At 44.0% G+C, this 11527-nt stretch overlaps 1 long non-coding RNA gene across 1 annotated transcript; it reads left to right on the top strand.

Moving 5' to 3' along the window:
• The first annotated feature begins 3147 nt into the window (after nucleotides 1-3147).
• On the top strand, nucleotides 3148-4746 carry LOC143133048 (uncharacterized). Its single transcript, XR_012988421.1, has 3 exons — nucleotides 3148-3179; nucleotides 4379-4436; nucleotides 4587-4746. It is a non-coding gene; the product is annotated as an uncharacterized LOC143133048 (long non-coding RNA).
• The last annotated feature ends 6781 nt before the right edge of the window (nucleotides 4747-11527 follow it).

The raw sequence follows: 11527 nt of genomic DNA, 5'->3' as shown, positions 1-11527 counted from the left end.
AATTTATACCCACCCACCATTATGAATTCAGGGGTTGAAGTTCTGATTTCAGTGGAGTTTAAGTTCTGAATTCAGTTTTAACATTTCAATAGTAATCGCCCACACCACCCTAACATATGAAAACTCCTTTTAAAGTTATTGCACACCTGAAATCTCCATGATCTGACAAAAAAGGTAATGCACAGTCCTGCTCAGTCATGCATGCCACAACATTTTCAGCGCTATTATACGGCAGTAGCCTACGGAGGAGAAAAGGCCTGTGAGCTAAAGCAATTGTTTTTCAGTTCTTGAACAATCATGCAAGAACCGTATTTGACGAACATGGAATGGCCACAGAACTTTTGCAAAGATATGCTTCCATTGGCTACACCAGACGAGCTAGTTTTTCCCCCTTTACTGTCTATGCGTGCGAGCAGCGTGTATGCGCTCCGCTTCTGTTGTTGTTTAAAGACTGAATGGGAAACGGATTTAGAGCCAAAGGCTAAAATTTAACGCAGCTACAATTTGTAAGATATCACCAATATCAATTTAATGTTACAGATGTATGGCTACATACATTCTTAAAATGGTTCTGGTCTAGACTTAAATATCGATTGAAAACTTCACAATAGAGCGTGTTTTTAGAGCGTGATCTGCAGGCGACCTGTTGGCTATTTTTAGAAGGTGCGCTGGGGGCGCCTCATAGCCGTCCCGCGGGCTACCTGGTGCCCGCGGGCACCGTGTTGGAGACCACTGGTGTAGGCTAAGTTAACTCACAGAAAGGTGGATGGTGCTAGGCTCTTCACACTTCACATTCATTAGGCATGCTAATGACATTGTAGCTGTTTTTTTAGTTCGTTTTCAAAACTGTGCAACTAACACAGAAAAGTCGAGATAGGACCAATCGGCAAAATTTCGGTGTCCACCACTCTAGTTCATCCAAAACAAACTAGAAAAGGGCCTTAAAGTGCTAAAAAACGGAATTTTCCTTTAATGATGTAGGCCTACATTATTCTCCCTCTTTTTATTTTGCACCGCAATGTTGTCCATGATTTAGGCTAACGCAATCTCTTTTTATTCACTGTATAGACCTATGCATATGGTGGTTCTGCACAATAGTTGTCCATGCTTTATCTGTTTCAATACGAAATGTGTTCTGTTAATACTGTAGCCTGGGTGTTCCCATGCGCAAGGCAGCATGGGAACACCCAGGCTATTAATACCAAAGATTGTTAAGGCGGAGCAATATACTTCTGTCAGGATTGGCGGATAGGACCCAAGCGCAAGACTCTTCCAGGCCGAGTTACAGACAAAAAAACACTTTATCATCAACTACAAACTTTACAAACTACTTACATACATACAGGGCTTCGACAAGACAAACAGAGACGAGCCGACAAGGAACAGAGAAACAGGAGGGTAGAAATACACAGAGCAATTAACAAGAGACAGAGGACTGGACGAAACCAACGAGACAATAACAGGGAACAGGTGAGGAAGCAGAAATGGAGGGAAAACAAACGAGACAGGAAACATGACCAAATAAGGAGATGGGGCGGAGACAAAGACAGGTGACAGGCAGGTAACACAAAGCACATGGGAAACAGGCAAAAACAAACACAGGACAATACACAAAATGGCCACCAGGGTGGCACAAACTCAACGAACAGGGCCAGATCCTGACAGTACCCCCCCCCTCAACGGACGCCTCCTGGCGTCCCCAGAAAAGTCCAACCAGGGTGGGCGGAGGGGGCCTGGACGGAGGGACTGGTCCGACAGACCGTAAACACGGGGCAGACTCGGACGGGGCAGACTCGGAGGGCTTGGGCAGGGAACAAGCAGACGGGACAGACTCAGGCAGGACAGACACAGACTCAGGCAGGACAGACACAGACTCAGAGGGCTTGGGCAGGGAACAAGCAGACGGGACAGACTCAGGCAGGACAGACTCAGGGGCAGGAGAAGGGACAGGAACAAAGACGGGGACGGTGACTGGGATGGTGACTGGGACGGTAACAGGGACGGTGACTGGAATGGTGACTAGGATGGTGACTGGGACAGAGACGGGCACGGTGACTGGAACAGAGACGGGAACAGAGACTGGCACGGTGACTGGGATGGTGACGGGCACAAAGACAGGAACAGCGATGGGGACAGGGACAGACCACTCAGGAGAGACAGGAGCCGAGAAGGGCTCGGGCAGAGGCGGTGCCGGAGAGTCAGTGGGAGGCAGAACCGACTCGGGCAGAGGCGGGGCCGGAAAGTCAGAGAGAAGCGGAACCGACTCGGGCAGAGGCGGGGCCGGAAAGTCAGAGGGAGACGGGTCCGGCTCGGGCAGAAGCGGGGCTGGACAGACAGGCAGAGGAGGCTGGGTTGCCGACTTGGCGTCGGGAGACGCGGCTGCAGGTGTGGCGTCGGGAGACGCGGCTGCAGGCGTGGCGACTGGGCTGCAGGCGTGGCGTCGGGAGACGCGGCTGCAGGCGTGGCGTCGGGCGACTGGGCTGCAGGCGTGGCGTCGGGCGACTGGGCTGCAGGCGTGGCGTCGGGCGACTGGGCTGCAGGCGTGGCGTCGGGAGACGCGGCTGCAGGCACAGGAGCAGGCGCCTCTGGGCTGGGCGCAGGAGCAGGCGCCGCTGGGCGCAGGAGGCATGGTGTTGGATGACCGGGTTGGCCGACGCTTTGCACGTCTCCTCCTGGAGGTAGCCTGAGGGACCTGGATGAGTTCAGGTGGGAACTGGAACTCATCAGGCTGAGGTTCTGGACCTGAAGCAGCCGGCTGCAGGCGCAGGAAGCCCACCCTAAGCCCCTGGCAATGAGCTGGAGGGGCAGGGTCAAGCGGGAGACTAGCAGCCTCCAAAACTGGGTTACTGGAGGGAACAAGGAGGGACTGAAGGCTCTTACCCAGACCTGACAGCTGGTCGGCCAGGGTAGCCATTCCTGGAACCCTCAGTAGCCAGGGCCTTGATGAAATAGTCCTCTCCATCAATGTAACGATAGCTTGCCGGCGCTCCAAGTCAGTGGATTTGACCAGAGCCATAGAAAAAGAGAGTTGCGACACTCCCATAGACTTCCATAGGAAACAATGGCGGCGCTTTTTCCATGCTACTTCCGCTTTATGCTGAGCTCAACAGTTCCAAACTTTGACATTCACGGCTGTAGCCCCATTGACTTCCATTGCTTTCTGCCTGATATTGTCAGTGGTAAGTAGACTAATGTACGACGTTTTTTTAATTGTCATATGCATTTCCTATACCAACTGCACTAGTAGATACTGGTATTCTTCTTTGAGGATTTTGTGCTGCTTGTTTAACTGATATTTATAGCTTAAATGTTGACCGAAATTTTAAAGCCAAAAGTTAGCCTGCAAACCTTGATGTGGAGAGAGGCTAGCTTAAAGATAATGTTCCTACGTCAATAATGAATTTCAGACAAAACACATTTGGTTAGCCTGTTGTAGTAGGGCAACTTTAGATGATAGGTTGGTTGTCAACAGATTTTTATTATGTTTATAATGCTATATTTTTCAAACCTGATTGCGTTAGCTTACTAGCTTACGTTAGCTAGTCAGCTCATTCACATACATAGTGTTAACGTTAGAAATGCTATGAGGGGGAACACGAAAGCTGTTCTCATATTAAATGCTACATTGATAAAATACATTCCATACAGCATGGTAACTCTATATTCAGATGTGCTGGTTATCAATGGGTTTGTGATTAACGCTCTTCAGGTGAAAAATGGAGGGAATTAATGTGATTATTGTCTTTAAACCTGATATAGACTAGCTTGCTAAATGGCGAGTTTTATGGCGTTATGAACTGAACCGTGGGCTGAACATGACATGATATCTAGTGTCCACGACTCGTGAACGAGGGGATTTCAATTATGAATTTCAGGGGAAGCAGTAGGAGCAAAACCTAGACTATTATAAGTTATTGTTGTTGTTACTGGTGCGTGGCTCTGTGTCCCTTGCCAGCCCAGTCATGTGCCACTACTGTTCACTGTTCCAAACGGGACAGTGGCACAAGCATAGGCGAGGGTGGAACGAGCGTGGTCGTGGGACAGTAGGTATAGCGTCTGTATAGTAGCCTAGATGTTTTTGCTCCAACTGATGATCGGTTTCAGTTCATTTACTTTTCAGTAATTGTACATTTCGTGTTGGTGTTCTTGGTGTAATTTTGATTGCTTTATCTGCCAAGTAATTTGTCAAATACATAGTGAAGTTTGCATGGAAGAGACTGACGTGACAAGAGGGCATTGGCTTTCATTAGGTCAGTGATCTTTGTAAGTAGGACAAATGTGTTTTTTTGGATAACTGAAAAGTGTAGTCAGGTTAATAGGGCATAGATCACTCTGAAAGTAATCCCCAACAAAATCATTCTTCATGTTATTGTTATAGTTTTTGTGTGGACTTGTGGCACCCCCAACCAGCCTTGCAAATGGTTAGCTGTGTATGGGTATGTAAAACTCTTGCTGGCCTCTTGCTGGAGATGGCCTCTTGCTTAGGTTTCTGCTACTTACTTAATGTGTTGCCCCAAGTATACACTGAGTGTTACCTGCTTTGTTCTCTCCCTCCATTCTCCACTGTGCCTGTTCTGCTTATCCAGGACCAAGGATGCAGAGGACAAGAAGGGTGTGCGATATATGACTGGAATGGTCAGATAAGATCATTTTTTTATGTTTGAGGTCCACACGATGGGGCCCTTACACAAATGGAGTTGTGTTGATCCAGCATCTTCCACACCTCCCATAACACTCCCGACTCCAGCCAAATTTTGCATCCTCCTTACCATGTCCCTCTTATAGGTGTACAGAGTACAGGGCTACCCATCCCTTCCACATTGTGTCTTTTGTGTAGTTCACACACAATTGTTGTTCAAACTTTGGAAACTGAAATCTTTTTTTATTTTTTGGAAACCTAAATGAGTGTCAGACCTTCTTTTTATGTTGCTGTGTCACCATACCTCCCTCCCAGTCTTTTTTGCATTTGTTCCTGTTCTTGTTTTAAACACACATTGAAAACTTAATAAAAATTCTATTGAAAACCTCAGTCATCCTTTTCATGCTGTAGTGTCACCAGCCGGCTGAAATATAAGTTATAAATATTTTATTGAAATAGTTGATTGCTTATTGAGTTACAAGTGTGTTATTGAAACAGTGGGTGTCTTATCTTGCAGTATGAATCAAATTTTTCACATTTAAGTTATTATTGATTCTTATTTACCCTATGTGTTTTTGACATGTTTATGGCTTACTCTTAAAATGTTACCAAGGCTGTGTGGTGGCCACCTTTATGCTATTTCTCTAAAAGAACTGAACAGATTTAATGCATTGATCAAACTTTTAAAATTTAAGCTATTATGCTACTGAATGCCATTTATATATTTGATAGACGTTTATTGCTAGTCTTACAATGATCAAAGTTGTGCAGATTTGGGGGGGGGGGTGCACCTTCATCTTCATCTCACCAAACGAACTGAAAAGGACACTGGATCTAATGTTCACACACAAAAAGGATACAAAATGCATAGCCTACGTGTTGACAATGTAAGTAAAGTATATGTAGCGTGATACAGGTAAATGTAGGAATCCAATAACAGCTCATGTCCAGCAAGGAAACAAACGTTCAATGTTAGAACTACTAAAGAACATATTTTAGATTGATGTTGCAAACTAATTATACTCGCAATATATAATTGACACTAATGTAAGCATGCTAACATGTAATAACACTCGTTTTTGGTTTGTTGTAATGTTTCACGTTCAATAACGCACTCACTGCTGTCTATCCCATTGAAATAACACGACACGCAAAGAGCTGTTTGGAACTGTTGAACCTTACGTGAACCACGTGACCGCGTGGCGGCGACTTCAAAGAGTGTCGCAACTCTCTTTTTCTATGGCTCTGGATTTGACTAGCTCAGAGTTGAGCCTGCTGAGCGTGTAATCCACTTGACTCAGCTCCTGGATTGGGAAGTCTGCTGGATCCATTTTTGGTCGGCTCGTACTGTCAGGATTGGCGGATAGGACCCAAGCGCAAGACTCTTCCAGGCCGAGTTACAGACAAAAAAACACTTTATTATCAACTACAAACTTTACAAACTACTTACATATAGGGATGTGACGCTCGAAGCTGACGTTTCGAAACAGTGTCGAGCTTCCGAAACGCAAGTGTTTCGAACAGTGTTTCGAAGTGTGGTTCAAAACGCCCATGTCACGTGACCATGGCTTAGTGAGGCTTTGTGGTGTTTCAATTTGGTTTGGACAGGTGCACAGCCTTACCGCGCGAGCCAATTACCCGAGTAAACACCTGTTTGATCTAAATTACAAAGTCCCAGAATGCTTAAAAGTCATTCAAACACATCCTATCTTTGTGGGTTTTTTGTGAGGAGAGAGATTTTGAGAGATATAGCGACATAGAGACATATAGAGATATAGCGATTTATAGTGCATTCTTGTGATTGATAGGTTAATGATATAGATTAGTTGACAGGCTAGAGACAGACAGTGAGCGATAGTTTAGATAGATATAGTCTAGTGACGTTAATATTTAGATAGTAGCAGAAGTAAAAAAAACAGCTGACCCTTTGAAATACTGGCAGGAGAGGAGAGTGGTTTATCCAAACCTAACTGTGATGGCCAAAACATATTTGTGCATGCCAGCAACAAGTGTGCCTTGTGAAAGAATTTTTTCCAAGGCTGGGGAGGTTTATTCAAAAACAAGAAACAGATTAAATGCCAAGACGGCAGAACAACTGTTATTCCTAAATAAAAATGTATGTTGACATACAAAAAATGTGTTGTTTATTTTTCCCATGTTGTACCTGTTTAGTCTAACGCATGTATCCTTTATTTCCCTACAACATGTTCCCAAAAAAAACCCTGGGCCATAAGCATAGCCTACATTTTAAAACCATTGTAGCATTTTCCTCTCCAGCATATTCCAAAGGATAATGTACTATGAAACTGAAATAACAAAACATCTAACTGGCAGATATAAAAATATTCTTGTTATTGAAGGCATATAGTCTGAAATTTCTAAGCACCAGCAGGGAATCGAACACCGGACGCTCCGGCCGAATGCAAGTGTGTTAACCACTCAACCACGTAGCTGTGGACGAAATCGTGCGTTCCATGTTGGCTATTTATATTCTTCGTCTGAAGCAGTTGTGCTTCACGGTCAAAATGTGATGGTGACATCTAGTGGCTAGTTTTGCTAACATGGAGTTACGGGTGTCGGATTGTTTCGAAACCTCGACACATTCCGGCGCAATTGCTTCGAACGTTTCGTTGTTTCACAAAGCCTCGTTCTGCCCATCCCTACTTACATACATACAGGGCTTCGACAAGACAAACAGAGAGACGAGCCAACAAGGAACAGAGAAACAGGAGGGTAGAAATACACAGAGCAATTAACAAGAGACAGAGGACTGGACGAAACCAACGAGACAATAACAGGGAACAGGTGAGGAAGCAGAAATGGAGGGAAAACAAACGAGACAGGAAACATGACCAAATAAGGAGATGGGGCGGAGACAAAGACAGGTGACAGGCAGGTAACACAAAGCACATGGGGAACAGGCAAAAACAAACACAGGACAATACACAAAATGGCCACCAGGGTGGCACAAACTCAACGAACAGGGCCAGATCCTGACAACTTCGTCGTAGTTCATGTCTATGGGCGCGAATTGGGGATCGAATCCTGTCTGCATAAAGAGGCGTGTCGATGACGTATTGATACGTTGCAACCCGCCAACAGCAGCGGCATAAATAACCGGCGCACACCTGATATAAAGTCGATTTTCTCCAGACTGGAATGCTGAAAAATGCTAAAAATGTACCTGAAATGTTCACAAGGGTTTGAGGATCATGAAAACGTGCCCGAAATTCACATTCTTAACTCTATAGAACTAAGACCTTAGCATATGTGGTAAAATTCTGAGCTATGCCCATAGACTTCAATGGAGCAGTCGCTGCCTCTGCTCTGCATAAAGGGGGATTTTGACCCCCCCCCTCGTGCGATCCGGGTTCCCGGAAGTGGCTCCTGATGAAGTATCTTGCTCCGCCTTAACAATCTTTGTTAATACTGTTAGACGTGTATGAATTCAAAGTTCATAGGCTGTTTTTAAGATGATGCTTTGCGCTTCAAGAGGCCTAACGCTCCTCTTTTTATTTTCTGTATAAACCGTTCTGCACAGTGGTAGGCTAGTTGTCCATGACTTACCTGTTTCAATACCAAATAAAATCATGTTATACATGAAGACCTGCATGAATTCATTAAATGTTCATTCGAAAATGTTGAATTATTTAACTTTGAGCCCCTTCTCCTCAAAAGGTCTCTGCATGGCCCTGCTGTAAAGAAAAACTAAGGCCATTTCTAAAAATAGGCTCATTGTAGGCCTATGACCTATATATCACTGTTCTTAAAGGAACATTGGAACAAGTCCATAAAGGAACAAGTTCTCAAAGGTTCAGTGAATTTACAAAAGATTCACTGAACAAAAATGCTGATGTGGTACATGAAAATGTAGCTAAAAATGTGGAGAATGCAATGCAATCAAGCATTTTGGACAATATATTTTCACAAGCTGGTAGAAAAGGCAACAGGCCGATGTGCGTTTTATTTGGAGACTGTTTTGCGAGACAGAGACTGAGTTTGCTGCTGATATTCTGGGGATAGGCTACAACATAGCCAATGTACGACTTTAGCCTTTTAATATATTTGCTGCATTGGATCAGTCTTCCTAGAACAGGCAAGGGCTTTCTAGCCTCACGTCAGCAGCGCTGCATCACCCATATAGCCTACATTAAAACAACCAGCGGATGGTGGGCGGGTGCTGTTTCGAAAATTGGTCAAAAAACTTTGGTGTTGATGGATGGCTGATGGATGATAAGTTTTGCTATGCAGTTATGGTTGAAATAATAGCCCATCAGCGCATCTCTAGTGTGTGTGCCTCTCTCTCGCTCAGAGGGGAGGGAGAGGCTGAGGGTCGATCCAGCATGGATTCTAAACTCTGTGGTGGATAGGATCTACAATTAGGTGTTAACAATACTACTACGCTAGGTCGAAGTACTCCCAAGTGCTATTGCGCCACACATTGTAGTTCTCCGGTTTATTCGCTTGGAAAATCGCCACGTTTCATGTTGCGTGGCCGTAGCATTTCTATCAACTACTCGTGCAACTGTATTTAAGTCGGTAAAACGTGGATGTTTTTGATTACTTCTACGCTTAGTTGCCGTCAAAGCCCGCTAGCATAGCAACATGCTAACACAGTCCAGCCACGCACCAGAGCGTTTGAGTGCATGTATGGACACGGGAGAGGTATGACTCAACTCGTGAAAGTTAAGGTAAGAACATATATTACTACTGACATTGGGTGGCGTGTTCCTTTAAGGAACTGATTTTATCATAAAAAATTACACCAATTTACATTGTTTTGGTCCCAAACGAATATTTACACTTTCTATCATCCACAAATAGACCCTAGAATCTTGTAAGACCGGAGTTTACCCTTAACAATGGGCAAAGCAAAGCCACCATTTTGCACATGCAGGGCACAAAGGTCTTTCGCTTGTCAACTTCTCCTTGGTATTTCCTCTGTTGTGAGTCTCTCTGTACTCATGACGTTATTTTCTGTTCCTGTAAAAATATTGCATGAGCTGTAAGTAGATCAGTGAGTGACCGTGAGTTCATGTCTGCTTCAGCTGTATGTTAGAAAACTTGTCACACCCTTACCCCACATTCAAACATGTTTGTTTTTGTTTTGTGAACTTTCTTTCAGATGCAGCTCCCAGTGAAGCACCCTTAAACATTTTGAATATCTGCAACATACAGCACCAATAAAGAGGAAGGGAGACACCTTGTGGAATAGTATTGCCATACATTTAAGTATAAGTATACTCTTTTGATCCCGTGAGGAAAATTTGGTATCTGCATTTATCCCAATCCGTGAATTAGTGAAACACACAGTGAGGTGAAGCACACACTAATCCCAGCGCAGTGAAGTGCCTTGCTCAAGGGCACTTCAGCCGTTCCTACTGGTCGGGGTTTGAACCGGCAACCCTCCAGTTACAGGTCCGAAGTGCTAACCAGTAGGCCATGGCTGCCCCTAAAGCACTTTAGCACTGTCTCTGTTCTTGAAATATAGAAATAAAATGGCTTAAGCGCCTTAAAGCAATACCAAAGAACTTTCCCTCTGTCGCACGCACGCTATTTGTTTATCCAGCACCGGCTTTGCAAATACCAATGTCCACAGACAAGGTAGAATATTTTGCATGACTTATAAAAGCACGATGTATTGCGACATCAGATGCAAGTCAAATTTGTAGTTTCTTATGTGTTGTTCCATCGAACTACAGATCCGCTACCCGATCTGGCAAACTTACATAGTGCGGTTATAGCCGATAGAGGGCCGCGAAGCGAATGCAGAAGTGCCGTTCACCCTGTTACGAGTTGATGAACCACTGAAACGATTTTGGAAACATTATTTTAAGGTATAAAAAACTATTTGGTGTTGCTTTAATAAACTCTTGTGCTATGAATGATAAATAGTACTCATGAGTGTCAATTATTTTTGGTAATAATATAACATATGAAAAACAACAACATTATATGAGAAGATATTTCATGGTGCTTCTGGATTTTCAATTGCATTTATCCAAACGTTCACTTGGACCTTTTTAAATCTCATCAGAGAATTGTCTCATTAGTGGATTAGAGAGACTCACTACTTATCTGAATGTTTTCATATGCTGTAATACTCATTTCCTAAGGAGAACATTTTGTTAATGAGAACAAATCTCTCACTCTCATCAATATATATGGGCGTAAGAGGAACTGCAATATAACGGTTTAGTTGTAATGAGTTTTTTGCACAGATTCAGGACTGTGTTGTGTTGCATTTCAATGGTGCGTGTTGAATGTTAAGCAGCTGTATGTAGCACTGCACACCCAACGCAAATTTCCCTTCTGGGACTATGAAGTTCATCTAAAAAATACAACAAAAGTTTTGTGGCTGACTTTGCTATAAAGCCTCTTACACCGATCTCCACTGGTCCTGTGTGTGCTTGTCAGCCACATGTCCTTACTTCTGCTATCAGTTCTGCATACTTCCTTTGATGGCCTCCACCATGACATCTTCAAAGGACATGGTTAGAATAGTCTGCTCTCACAGCAGTCATCACAGTCATCACAATACACTGGGGAAATTGCACTTGCCTTCTGACATCCACCCGAAATGTCCAATCCCTTTGCCCCATCTTACTGTATTGCCTGTGTTCACCCGAAATGTCCAATCCTGAGCTTTGCTCCATCTTCTTGTATTGTCTGTGTTCACCCGAAATGTCCAATCCTGAGCTTTGCCCCATCTTCCTGTATTGCCTGTGTTCACCCGATGGCCACTGTTCTGTCCCTCTCGCACAAACTGAATTCTACTGTCTCTGTCAAAGAGTTAACCTCATCTCTCATGTTCTCAAACAAACACGCCAGTGATTTTAAAACCTGATTAAAATCTATTTTACAATTAGACAAAATACTGCTATGAAG

Source organism: Alosa pseudoharengus, unplaced genomic scaffold, assembly GCF_046254945.1.
Source record: "Alosa pseudoharengus isolate Yale_2024_CS ecotype anadromous, Long Island Sound unplaced genomic scaffold, YU_APseudo_1.1 YU_APseudo_1.1_scf_19, whole genome shotgun sequence".
Lineage (NCBI taxonomy): Eukaryota > Metazoa > Chordata > Actinopteri > Clupeiformes > Clupeidae > Alosa > Alosa pseudoharengus.
This window is presented reverse-complemented; position numbering and strand designations above follow the sequence as displayed.